The following is a 12,422-nucleotide window of genomic DNA, read 5'->3' as shown; positions in this document are numbered from 1 at the left end:
TCTGGGGGAAGAAAATATTAGTGGGGATAAAAGGGAAAATGCTGGTACTCAGTTTTATTAGTAAGGATGACAACACCATCACTGTCTTTTCAAGAAAGAGAAATTAAGATTCACCATGACTAGTGACAGCAGAAGAAATGTCAAATCCCTATGTTCAGAAACAATTTACATTCTCAGTTCTACCCTGAGACTGATGCCACTGAATGTAATTTTCCTGAAGTCCTTATTTGGTTCAGGTTTCAGAAATCCCCTAATGCTTGTATGAATCATAACTCCATGTGGTGAATCCTTCAGCCTCCTGCATTTTAAAACCAAACTGCAAGATCCTTTAAGGGTGGGGCGTGGAAGCTGTTTATTCTTATCCTGTCAGCTTGAAAGGGATTTTAGACATCCTACCAATCTTGCTGCTATGCCTCATGTGCTCTGGTGGTCTAGATGACAGTCAGTATTTCAGTCCATTTAATGTAAACTGCATAAACTGTTACACTCCTACAGGAGATATCAGTCCTTGACACAAAAACATCAAGATAATCATACATTCAAGGAATCTCAGGCCATCAATCACCGAGCAGCAAAGCTGAAACATTTCATCTGCTGCAGATTAAAATCTCCCTATTAGGAAATGCATAGTTTGGCAGATGCCATCCAGTGGCCTGTGAAGAACGAGTCTATGGTTGACAGATAAAAGATATGAACCTTGCAGAACCACCACCAGCCCTTGTCATCCTTGATAACAGAATTATGCAAAAAAACTAAACTGAGGAGTCAGGAAGACTCCTTTTCAACTTCCAGTCATCCTTGCCAGATCAGGTTCTAGTCTTGAGTTTTTCTCAGCCTGAAAGTAAATTCACTGCTGCTTTTAAGAGAGGTTTGCTTGACAGTAGGAATAAGACATGACTGTACAATCTGACTTTGAAAGAACTGAATCGAGTTTTCTACTTGAAAAGTCATCCACTGGAACTGATGCACACAAGTACCCACGCCCACATCTGCAAAAACCAGATTGGTTGAAGAGAAAAACCACTAAGAAGTGTCATACTTCTCTATAATTCCTGCATGGGTTTACAAAGAAAGGTAGGTTAATGGAAATCCCTTTTAACAAAACAGTGGAAACCAGCAGTGCAGTCAGTCACAGCACAGTAAAGAGGTGACTGTATCCTGCCTCCCCCTTTAGCCATACACTACTTTATTCAGAATAAGGTTGCCACAATATTCTTGCAACACAGCAAAATTATTAAATTTAGTTTTGTGGGACCCCTGCACCTCCCAGCTCAACCTGGGTTAGGAGGATCCCAAGAGCAGGAAAGTGTGACTACCATGTCACAGGTCTACCTGCTGACAGCACATACAGCCTCTTGGCTGTAGCTAAAATCTCTGATGATGTCAGATTAAACTATTATTTCCTGCCTATGTATAACAAATGTTTCAATACATAAGCATCTTCGCTCACTATCTCTGTTGATCAGATGCAGCTTAGAAACTGTAATTAGCAGTGGCAGTTTCAGAGTTGGCAGCCCTGCAAGTCACAAGGAAGCCCACTCTCACCTTTCACTTTTCTGACCACAATAAAAGCCAAATCTAATTTGGTTTATCAAAGTCATCTACAGTCCAGAAATCTCTGCCACCATCATGGCTGGGACATGGCAAAGTGAATTGCATCGGGTAACAAGAAATCAAAGGTCACCTCTTGGTAGTGGAGCCTGAACTTATTTGAGCCTGAGGGCAGGTTATTACAGCACAGTGACCTTCACCTGACATCACTTAATGCTCCAGGCAAAATATCCCTGCTAATATTCAGTCTACAGACTGAAAAATGGGGACTTAGGATGTGAATGAGAGACTTCTTGAATTTGCAAGACAACAAGAACGGCCTTTTACAAAATGCTGGCAAAGAGCAGCTGCTCCAACACTGTGGACTTCAGCTGCTGCTTTAAACAGTCCCAGTGCCAAAGGTGATCAATTGATCTTTAAGAGAAAAAGTGACCCAGTTTTGTATGTTGGTTTTGTTTTTGTTAAATATGAGTCTACTGCTGTTGTGCTTGAAGTCTTATATAGGGACTTGTAATCTTCTACTTGAGTACTCACTGTAGGAGATAGGTGAAGACTTGCTGAAAGGAATGCAACTTGAATGTAATCCCTCTTTGGGCACTGCTTCACACTGTGCTTCCTGGTTAAACATAATATCTCTATGGCCTGAATAAACAGGAATTTTGAAAAGCCCTTCTAACATAACTTTAAGAAAACAGCAAAACAAAAAGCAGAAACAAACCTCACCTTCCTTAACCCTCAAGTTCCAGCAAGATACATTTGGACACAGTTTCTCCCCCTCTTCCATTTCAAAGCAGTAGAAACAATCCCAGTTAAATCACAAACAGTGTGGTTCAAAAGAAGTCAGTTCAGAATGTGACAGTTTCTGTTCAATTTTAACAGTATGAAAGCAGCAAAGACATTTTAGCCCTTTCTTGCCCTCACGATTCAAAACTGCATAGGGATTTTTGTCTTGTTCAAAACAACTGTTCATTATTATTATTTAAATTTTAAACATGCTCAGAAACTAAGACCCTGCATTCAGTCCTGGTGTGATGAATTTGGCCAGCAACAAACACAGGCAGAAGCCCCAGCTTTAAGAAAACCGATGAACTACAGCAGCATTGTCAGTGCCTAAGTAATAAATCTGAACCTGATCCTGCAAAACTGTAAACACTCCTATGGGAAGCAACAAAAGTACTCCAATCACCTCAATGTGAGCAAATCCCTGAACTGGGGGGGGGGGGGGGGGAAAGAAAGAAAGAAATTAAAAAAGAGACGGTCTTTTTGGTGTGCAATATGTATTAACAGACACAAGCAATGTCTGAAGAAGTAAAGGAATGTAAGAAATTACATCTTTAATGGCTTCTTATCACTACAAAAAGATCAAAACTGACATCCTGCCTTCAACACATGAACAGTATTTCCTGGGTCATCCAAGCTGAACAATACTAACAGTTAATGGTTAACCCACAATTTTAAATCCTTATTCTTATGCTGGTTTAGTTAAGTGCTTAAATTCCACATACAGACCCTGAAAATCTGCAAGGAAGTTTCCCCACTATTCCACACTCACTTCCCCAGTGAATGCAGCTCCACAGAACTACAAGAAAATGAGACAGAGTTTTCATTTCTGCCAGATTAAGTAATTGCATCCATTCCATGTAATTCATCACCCTTTTGGGCAGTTTCTGTCATGGGATGTCATTTTATTGCAATTATGCAGGGTGGGATTGGACAGGCTCTTGCTTCTCTCTGCCAATCTGATAAGCAAAAATATTTCTTCTTTTTACTTTCGTAGAAACTACATGTTTTAGATAAAAATAACCAAACAAAAATGCAAGTATAATATACAACTAACTAATAGTCTGATGTTACCGAGTCAGGACCACAACAGTCATCTTTACTGTGGAAAAAAAATCCAGGACACCTGAAAACCTTCCAAGTCAACATTTACTCTCAGATTAGTGTCAATAGTTTTGCTGAATTTGCCATTTAGAGATAAGTTTGTCCTTCCATGCACTTCTCTCCAGCTAATCCAAACAGAGTGTCAGGGGAATCCGCTCGATTCAGGATTGCAGATTTTAGTCATCCGATATTCAAGTATCCAAGTGACGTTTCCCTCCTGGGGGAGCAGTATCCATGCTCACAGATATCCAAGTGCTGATCCAGCAAGGCCAAGCACAACAGATGTTTTTCACCAAGAAGCAAGTTTCGTGGAGAAGGGTTTTAAAAAAGGGCTTCTTTATCCATCCTTTTCCCAAAAGGAGGGCAAAGAAAACACATTCCCACTTGGATATGATGACTCACGTAGAGGGCAACATGCAGGAAACCACACTGCTCCTATGAGCACTACAGACAGCATCCTCAGCCTCACAGCAAACTTTGGGCAGCCTTCTCCTGTTCTCTTATCTCACCAGGCCATGCAGCCACAAAGGACAGACCCTGCCCCACCTCTTGGCCAGGCAAGGCCCAAGGTGTCACATCAGCCCTGCTCCTGCATCCAGAGGCAAATTCGGACCTGCTCACCACCAGGTTCCTCAGCTAAACTTCATTCCAGTACAGGAAGAGATCAATACAACCCAGGCAAAGATAAAAAAAGTTCAGAAGTTGGAAGTTCTCTTGTCACAAGTTACCCCTTGAAGAACAAAAAGGGAACTGTTTTATTTATTGTAGTATTTTAATGACTTGAGTTTAGGAAAAAAAGCACAAGTAAGAAAAGTGAAATCAACAGAAATACAGTTTAAAGAAGGGCAGTTTTCTGAACAACTGTATTTCTCTCTAAACTCAATCACATATGGTTCTATATAACTTGTGAGTTTATAGCAGTCCTCAAGGAAGGAGAATAAAGGATCAAGCTTGTTAGGAACAAGCAGCTCCTCTGCAAAGGGCTGAATTCTATCTACCAAGTCCTGTAATTTAAACATCCTTTTTTTGGTACCCAGAGAGTTTTCCAAAGGCTCCAGTTCCAGGAACCAACTATATAACTCCTGTTAAAAGAACAAGTTCCTAACTCTTGTGCTATCAAAGCAAACACTGTAAATCCATGGCTGAAACCAGTGGTCATGCTTGGCAATGACAAGAGCACATCACATGGGAGTGCCCTGATCCCAAAGACACTGAAGTTACTGATAACCTTTTCCTTGCCTCTACTGGCTCTTAGATCAGAGCTTTAAATAAAACAGATAGTGGCTCGTGCACTTACTGAGAAAAGAATCTACAGAAACGATGGAAAAAAAGTAATTTTTTTTTAAATAAATTTTTCCATATAAGGAGCATGGAATCTTCCTGTGAAGGGAAATTCCAAAACCAGGACCAAAATAAATACTGAAGTGGGATGCCAAGTAGCAGCAGCATAGGACTGATGTGAAATAGCCAACAAGTAAGACCTTAAGCTGTGATTTGAAGAAATACAATAATAAACCTACGAGACACATACTACATAATCTGGGTTTGTTCATGTACAATCAATATTTTTACACCAATGACTTTTTTTTTTTGGTTTTTTAGCATAAAGCACCTTGCATGCAACTGTCTTCAGGAAATTTAAGTTGACCAACATCCTGTAATTATCATACCTTGTTCAGAGATAAAGGAACAAGTTCAGAGATAAAGCAAGGCACCAACAGCCTTGATCAGCAGCCCAGAGCAGGCCAATGGGAATGCTGAAAACAGAAGCCCACATTCCAGCAACTCCCACAAATATCCCCCAACCAGCCCAGGAGGCCACTTGCTCTCACAAGGACCGCGATGAGATCGTATCAGCACTGGCATATTTCGAGTGCAAGAACAGTTCCTGTGGAGAAGCCCCACTTTTAACTTGGTACCACCATTTCAAAAATATGTAACAGATGTCTGTGGATGGCGTTGACAAGTGCTGACTGTTTAACAGCAACCAAAATCGTGAACACTGACCCATCTCTGGGAATGCCATAACCCTGCAGGGAGAAGCCGAACAAAGCTGATGTGTGACATGACACTCACAAGTCCCCAGGAGAAAAATGGGTGGGACAGAACATTCCAGGAGGAGATAACTGAGTTGTTTTAAATTACAGGGTTTGAATCTGTTATTGTCAACTGACACAAAGAACAAAAATTAACAAAAAAAGTAATCAGGTAACAGTGAAGCACATGGTTTCAGCTCTGCTCCCTTTATACAGAGTAAGATATGAGGCAAAGTCAGTGCCCATCAGATCACTCTGTCGATCAATCTCATTTATCTGCTTAGCATCCCTCTAATTAATCTTCTAAATGAAGTACTAAACCATGCATTCTCCCTAAAAATCTAATACACATCATCTAGTGTAATGTACTATCCTGAATAAAAAAGAAGCTATTCAAATGCAAAACACTCTTACTTCACCTACTATACATTAGCAATGCAACCATATCCATTGATCACACATTGAAACCACAAATATTCATAACTGAGCTACCTTTACAGTTACCCAAGTTGCCCTCCAAATTGCATTTATACCAGGAAAAGCTGCTTTCTGAAAACAAAAGAACTAATAACTCAACTGTATATGTGCCTACTCAAGGGAACAAGACTTGCCATAGAATTCTCCAGACAGCACTACAACCACTGGAAGCATTTCACAATTAAAAGCTACTTTGCCTATCAACAGCAGCAGAAGTGATACTATCAAGGTCCAAACTCTTTTAGAAGCTGGTCTGACACAGTAAGTTTTCTGCTTTTACTTTTTTCCTACTTGCAAAAAACAACAGCCTCCTAAACCTGAAGCCTGCTATGATAACACAACACTCCAGGGGACACAGCTAAAATTGCTTATCCATGGTTGACTTTGGAGTTCCCTGGTTTTTTAAGTGCTTAACCATCAAACCTCCCTTTTCTCAAACAGAACAACTCAAAGCCCACAGTGGTGTCTACGCTGACTGCACTTCACTGTGGATAATAAACCTGAGTTTCAAAGTAAAAAAAAAAATTCCAAAGTATCACTACTAAATATGACCGGTACTTCAGCTCCATTCTCAGCACAACAGCCACTGTGGACAGGCTGAATATCACACAGCTGATGTCACATCACAGAGAACTGAGACTATGATGTAGAAAACCAGCTTCTATGTTGTCACTGTCTGCACAGAATCACACACTGAGGCCAACCTGAGTCTTTGAGATGATTCTGATCATTTTTGTTTTGTTTTCAGCCTTTGTTTAATGCTTGTTTGCCTAGCACAGTTACTCAGTTTGTTCTACAGCAAAAGCAAAGGTTTTGCACTGAGATCATAAAACTCATCAGCGACTAGAAGCAACATAGTTCACCTTCTGTAATTAAATGTGCTGGAGTTCTGAACGAACCTGCTGCATGAAGTGCGAAAAGACAAAAATCCTGCACCATGTGACACCTCCAAGTGTTTCTAAGAGTTAGCTGGGAATCAAAAGTTGCTCCTTCAATTACAATGGAGTTGTTTCAGATTAAACTTATCATCAGCAAGACCTGGGATTAGCCCTGCTCCTAAATAAAACCTGACAAGTTACATTCAGGGCACAGCTATGACAATACCTGTACTCACTTTGAAGGGCTCTCTGGTACAACCCACACCAGCTGACTTCTTATTTCTAACTTGGCTAAAAATTCTCATTTTACAGCACTTTTCTCCTTGAAAGGCAGTCTCTCCTCCTAGTCTACTACTACATACCCTGGAAGTGGAATTCCCTGGTGATGGCAAAGAAAGCATCAAGAATTACAGGTATCTCATGAATTTCAGCAGTATCAAGTTTCATTTTGAACCCCTGATGATACTGAACGGGTGGAAATCACATCAACCAGTAGGTAACTACTAACTTCACACCAGAAAGAAGTTTGAGTTGGCAAACTACAGCTTGGTACTTTAACTTGGTATGAGTGAACTGGCAGTTCTACAAACAGAACTAAACTCAGGCAGATTTGGGCTATTTTCAGTTCTTGCTCCTGCCACAGAAGACAGGAAGAACACGCACAGCAGAATGACAGAATATTAAGAGCCCCTTAGGCATTATACCATTGTATTGAGCTACTAACAACTTAGACAGTGACTCAGACAGTGGTTTCTGATTAAAAAATTAAGCCACGCTGATTCAATAACAGGTGACCACATAGTGAGTTACAAATATTTCTATTACTTTTGTTGGCTATTCATGTCACTGATGCACCAACTTATCTGTCATTTCTGCCAGCAGACATCATCATGCCCTTATGTAACACATATTGTACTGAAATCTTGAATATAGCTCAGTTTTGCTGACCCCCTGATTAAAAAAATGTAAAATAATAAAAAATACAGAGAAAGGAGATGACACAGGCAAGAGAGATGGAAGAAATTCTATACAAGAGAAGTGTCTAAAAAGCTAAGAATTCTTTACCTTGAAGTAAAGGAGGTAGGGATATAATGAAAGAACACAGTTCTGAAATAGTACAAAGATAGTGAGCAGAGAACAAGCATAACACACTTTATAAGAACGAAACAGTATCAGGCAGTAAAAAGAAGCAAAAGGAAATAGTTTTTCTACATATTAACCAGTGGAACTCACTGCTGACAGACTTTCTAAACTGTTCATATTTCTAGAATCTGGAAAAAAATCATTTGGATGAATTAATGGCAAGTGTGTCAAGGGCTATAAAACACGCAGGTGTGAACACACTGACAGTTGCAAAAATGTAAACTGTAGCTGGAGAAGAAAAGGTATTTCAAGATTACTCTCTGCTACAGCATATACTCCTGACAACCGAGCACAAACAGCTTGAGTGTTGCTGGAATCCAAGCGCAGGAGAGATGGCAACAAAACCAGAAGCAGGAAAGCGTGAAGAGAGATCCCGAACGCCAACCGCGGTTCGTGCTCTGCACGCCGTGCTCAGACAGACCGAAAGACCTGGCCCAAAGCAAGAACAATTGCGACACGCATTCTTCGCGAGGAGAGTTATTCCCTTCTTCCCCTCTCTCGCACAAACTGCTGGATTCGGCTCAGACTACGTGCAGCCACGGCTCCTGGTGGGACACCGAGGCGAAGCGCAGCAGCTCCTCGCGGAGCCCCTGGATGCAGCTCCTGGGAGCCGAGCGTGCGAGGGGAGCAGCTTTGAAATGGCTACTTACGGAGCCCAGACACGCGGCGCAGGAGCCCCGCGGGGCAGCCCGGACCGCGCTCCCGCAGCCGGGGCAGCGCCGGAGCCCCGCGGGCCGCGACCCCTCAGCGCGGCCCCGCCGCCCCCGCCCCGCCGCCCCCGCCCGGCGCCCACCGCCCACCTGGCGCGGGGCTCCCCGCCCGGCCTCTCCTCACCGCTCCGTGCCCGGCGTCCCGGCCGGGCGCCCCGCGACGAGGCGCTCTCGGTGGGAGGGAGGGAGGGGGGGGCGAGAGGGCTGAGACCCTGCGCGGCCTCCGGCGCATGGGAGGCGGCGCGCCCTGGGCCGGGAATGCCGGAGCCCCGCCGGACCCGAGCAGGTTCCCGGCGGCTCCGGGGCTCGGGCTCAGCCTCTCCCGCTCCCCTCGCGCCCGCCCGCGCACGGCGCCGCTCGCGCCCGCGGCCGCCACCTGCCGGCACGAGCCCGGCACGTCCCGAGCCCTCCCCCGGCGCTCCAAAGGGTGGGTGTCCGGCGGGGATGGATGCCCGGCGGGGATGGGTGTCCGGCGGGGATGGGTGTCCGGCGGGGATGGGTGTCCGGCGGGGACCGGGGAGGGGAGGGCACGGCACCTTCCAGCGGCGCCGGCGCGCGGACGTGCGGGGGAGAAGGCGGCGTGTGGCGGGGGGCGGTGCGGGGGCTGCCCCGCGGATCACCCCCGTCCGTCCGCCCCCGTGTCCATCCCCTCTCCTCCCGCCCCCCCCGCGTCCATCCCCACGGGCGTCTTTCCCCCCTGCGCTCATCCCACCCGTGTCCATCCCCGCGCGGTGCGGTGACATCCAGAGGTGTCAGGGAGCGGTGCCCCTGCGGGAGCGGCTGGGCAGGTGCCGCTGCCGCGGCCGTCCAGCTCCGCCACCGCAGCGGGAATGCGGGACATTGTCATCTCTCAGCTCCTCCAGCCCTTCGCTGTTGCAGACACTAACGCACCCCACGCTGCTGCCTCCAGACGCTACAAGAAAACACGGGAGACAACTGTCATCTCCCTGCCCACCGGCTGGATGGAAGACCATCTGCTTCCAGCAAAAATACTGATAGCCAGAAGATAATCTGCGTTCCTGATAGTGTTTGCTTAAAAGCCCGAGATCTGAAACAGAGCCAGTGACAGTGGTACACTGACACTGTGGAAAGCAAGCCACAAACAAGCAACTACGAGGAGGATCTTTTCTTGAAAACTTTTGAGTTGGCATCTCAGGAAAAAAATGGATTTGTGTCTCTGTTCCTGCTTTATATTAAGTGTACTGGACCTAAGACCCCTGAGGGCATTGTTATTGAACAGAGCAATAAAGTGCCTAGCACGAGCTCTAAACCTTAGAACCAGATAGTCACTGGCAGCAGTTCATTGCAACATTTAGTTTTATGCTTTAAAAACCCCACAAAACCATTATTCTTGTGCTGGAACTGGCCCAATCAGGTGAACCCATTTGCTTTAAAGCACAGCAAACAAGTTGTTTTTTCCTTGGCAACATTTTGGGCTCAATTACACTTGAACAGAGCCAAAACAGTAAAAGATGATGTGTTGATTGTGCTGTTCATTGCACCAGAAAAACTTGTCCATTCACAAGTCCACATATAGCAACAGGCTCTAAGCAAAAGATCTACTGCACAAAACTTACTTTCCCCTCTGTGTTCAGCAGGCAATTGCCAGAGCACAGCACTCCCAAACAGCTCCAGACACCTTGTAGGCACCATGGCAGATCTTGGCTGCAGAAAGACAGCTGTATACAGCTGCATGTTAAAGTTTTCTCACAGGCAAAGAAAAGCTGCATTATAACACTAAGAGAGGGGTAGCTATAGTACCTCCAAGAGATTGAGATTTGTAGGAAGCAAATGGCTTTGGAAAGCACAGCTTTAATTTAGAAGGAATTCCACTGGTCCCTCCTGAGTTATGAGTTGGTTTGGTATCAGGTAAGCCTGTACCTCTGCATCAGAAGTGCACTGAAGCCACTGAAGCCTGTTTGGCAGTGGTAGCCAATCTATCAGGAAGCAAACTCTGCTCTACTCTGACCATGATCTAATGAAGTACATACATAAGTGACTAATTGTTAAGCCAGGTAGCATGTGAGCAAGACTAGCTCTGGCAGGTTACAGTATTTTAGTTCTAATTGCTGCTGCAGAGCACATGTTCTACTTCATCTACTCTGCCAATTACTTGACTCCTGTTTACTTCAGGGAGAGACAGAACTGTAGCCAGAGGGACTGCAGACAAGAGTTTCTTTACAAGAGCAAAGACCTAAGTACTAAGGTATTAATTACTGTACTTAACTAACGCTCTGCTTGAGACAGTCCCTAACTCCTGGTATTGAAGAAAGATTACTTTAGCTGTGCCAATCTGAAAACTAGCTACCAAACTCTATGAGCCCTCGGGGGAGGAGGAGTTGCTTCTATATAAAGGGAAGCTGAAAAGCATTAGTCTGCACCCTGGAGGTCCTGGTTCAGCTGGGCACTAAATAGCATCAGAAGAGTTGGAGCCTTGGTACATTAAAGCAGAGACCACAAGGAGGCCTTTTGAAAAGCCAAGGAACATACACTTGCCACTGTTTTCCCTTCCAATCTCTTTTGTTGCCTTTAATTTCCCTAATCTCCCTCTTGCTTTCCATTTGACTTTTGGAGTGATTGCTCCCTCCCAAGAGCTGATGCAGAATCCTGTCTCTCATCCCTGCACCTCCTCCTCCCCTTGCTGCTCCCAACAGTGTGCACGGTGTTTTCCGGGAAGTTGTCACGCTGCTGAAGGGGCAGGAGCAGCACTTCCCACACCTTATCTGTGCATCAGAGCAGCTGACACTCAATTTGTTCTGAACAACTGCAGAGCTATGAGTTTCCTCATTATACTGAAACGTTATCCGAGGTTTTTCATGGTCTCATGTAACAAATGGGGCTATCTGAGGAAAAAAACCCAACATGCTCAGTCTACTGGTTGCTTTTTAATAAGAGATGGATGTGTAGAATATGAAACAGCATCAATCTTTTAAATAGAGAGTAAAACATAAATGCTTGAAAGAAAACAGCATTTGCTAGATTAAATGTAATTGCAGTAACTCACAAAGGAAAAGCTTGTTTAAAGCTTTAGTTTGCTAGCAGAAGATGCCACAGAAAATAATGTATTTAAGGGAGGTATCAACTCACCAAGGAAAGAAAGATCTGAGTAGGACAAGAATCACAGAATCATAAAATCATTTAGGCTGGAAAATAACTCAAGGATCATTGAATCCAACTGTAAACCCAGCACTGCCACTCCCAGCACTGAACCAAATCAAAGTGCCACATCTACATGTATCCACATGAATCAACTACTCGATCATTTCTTCAGCACATGGTGATCCAGCCACATCTTGTCTCCTCTAGTGAGGGCAGGGAGAGCCACCAGCACCACTCACATAGCAAATTTCAAAGATTCTGGTTTGAGATGCAAGAGGTATTGGGGTATTTTTACTTCCAGAGCTGAAAGACTTCCCTGCCTGTGAGCCAGTTCTTTGGCCAGCTGCCTTAGTGAAAGAGGAGGGATCTACTTCAGTTGGTTTCATTAAAATTCTTTGGGTTACAGCAGCTTGGGAACAAGACATTAGTGCTACTTCAAAAATTCAGACTAGAGCACAGCATAAAATGATAAGACTGGCAAACAGGAGAGGGTAGAACAGGGGACTGCCCTGCAGGACTGAACTGCTGCTCACTAGTCACAAAGAATCATCTCACACTACCATTGAGAATGAAAGTGTGTGAAAATCCCCATTGGGATAAGGAAAGAGAGAATCTGAGAAAGAAGATTAGATTGTGGTAGAGTA

At 44.4% G+C, this 12,422-nt stretch overlaps 1 protein-coding gene across 3 annotated transcripts in view; it reads right to left on the bottom strand.

Annotated features, from left to right (window-relative positions):
• The window catches only part of THSD4 (thrombospondin type 1 domain containing 4), a 304,090-nt gene that overhangs the window by 258,280 nt on the left and 33,388 nt on the right, over positions 1–12,422 (bottom strand). Inside the window, exon 1 of one of the 3 annotated variants that reach the window (XM_051796397.1) lies at positions 8,804–9,036. The exons of 1 other annotated variant lie outside the window; for it this stretch is intronic. The gene's annotated coding sequence lies outside the window, so the exon portion shown is untranslated. Of the gene's footprint in view, positions 1–8,769; positions 9,037–12,422 lie in introns of those variants that run through there. One more of the 3 variants, XM_051796396.1, reaches the window with a different exon arrangement.

The sequence above is a fragment of the Manacus candei genome, unplaced genomic scaffold (genome assembly GCF_025592945.1).
Source record: "Manacus candei isolate 608988 ecotype Guabito, Panama unplaced genomic scaffold, ASM2559294v1 h1tg000046l, whole genome shotgun sequence".
NCBI lineage: Eukaryota > Metazoa > Chordata > Aves > Passeriformes > Pipridae > Manacus > Manacus candei.
The sequence above is the reverse complement of the archived record's forward strand: the minus strand, read 5'-3'. Positions and strand labels throughout refer to the sequence as shown.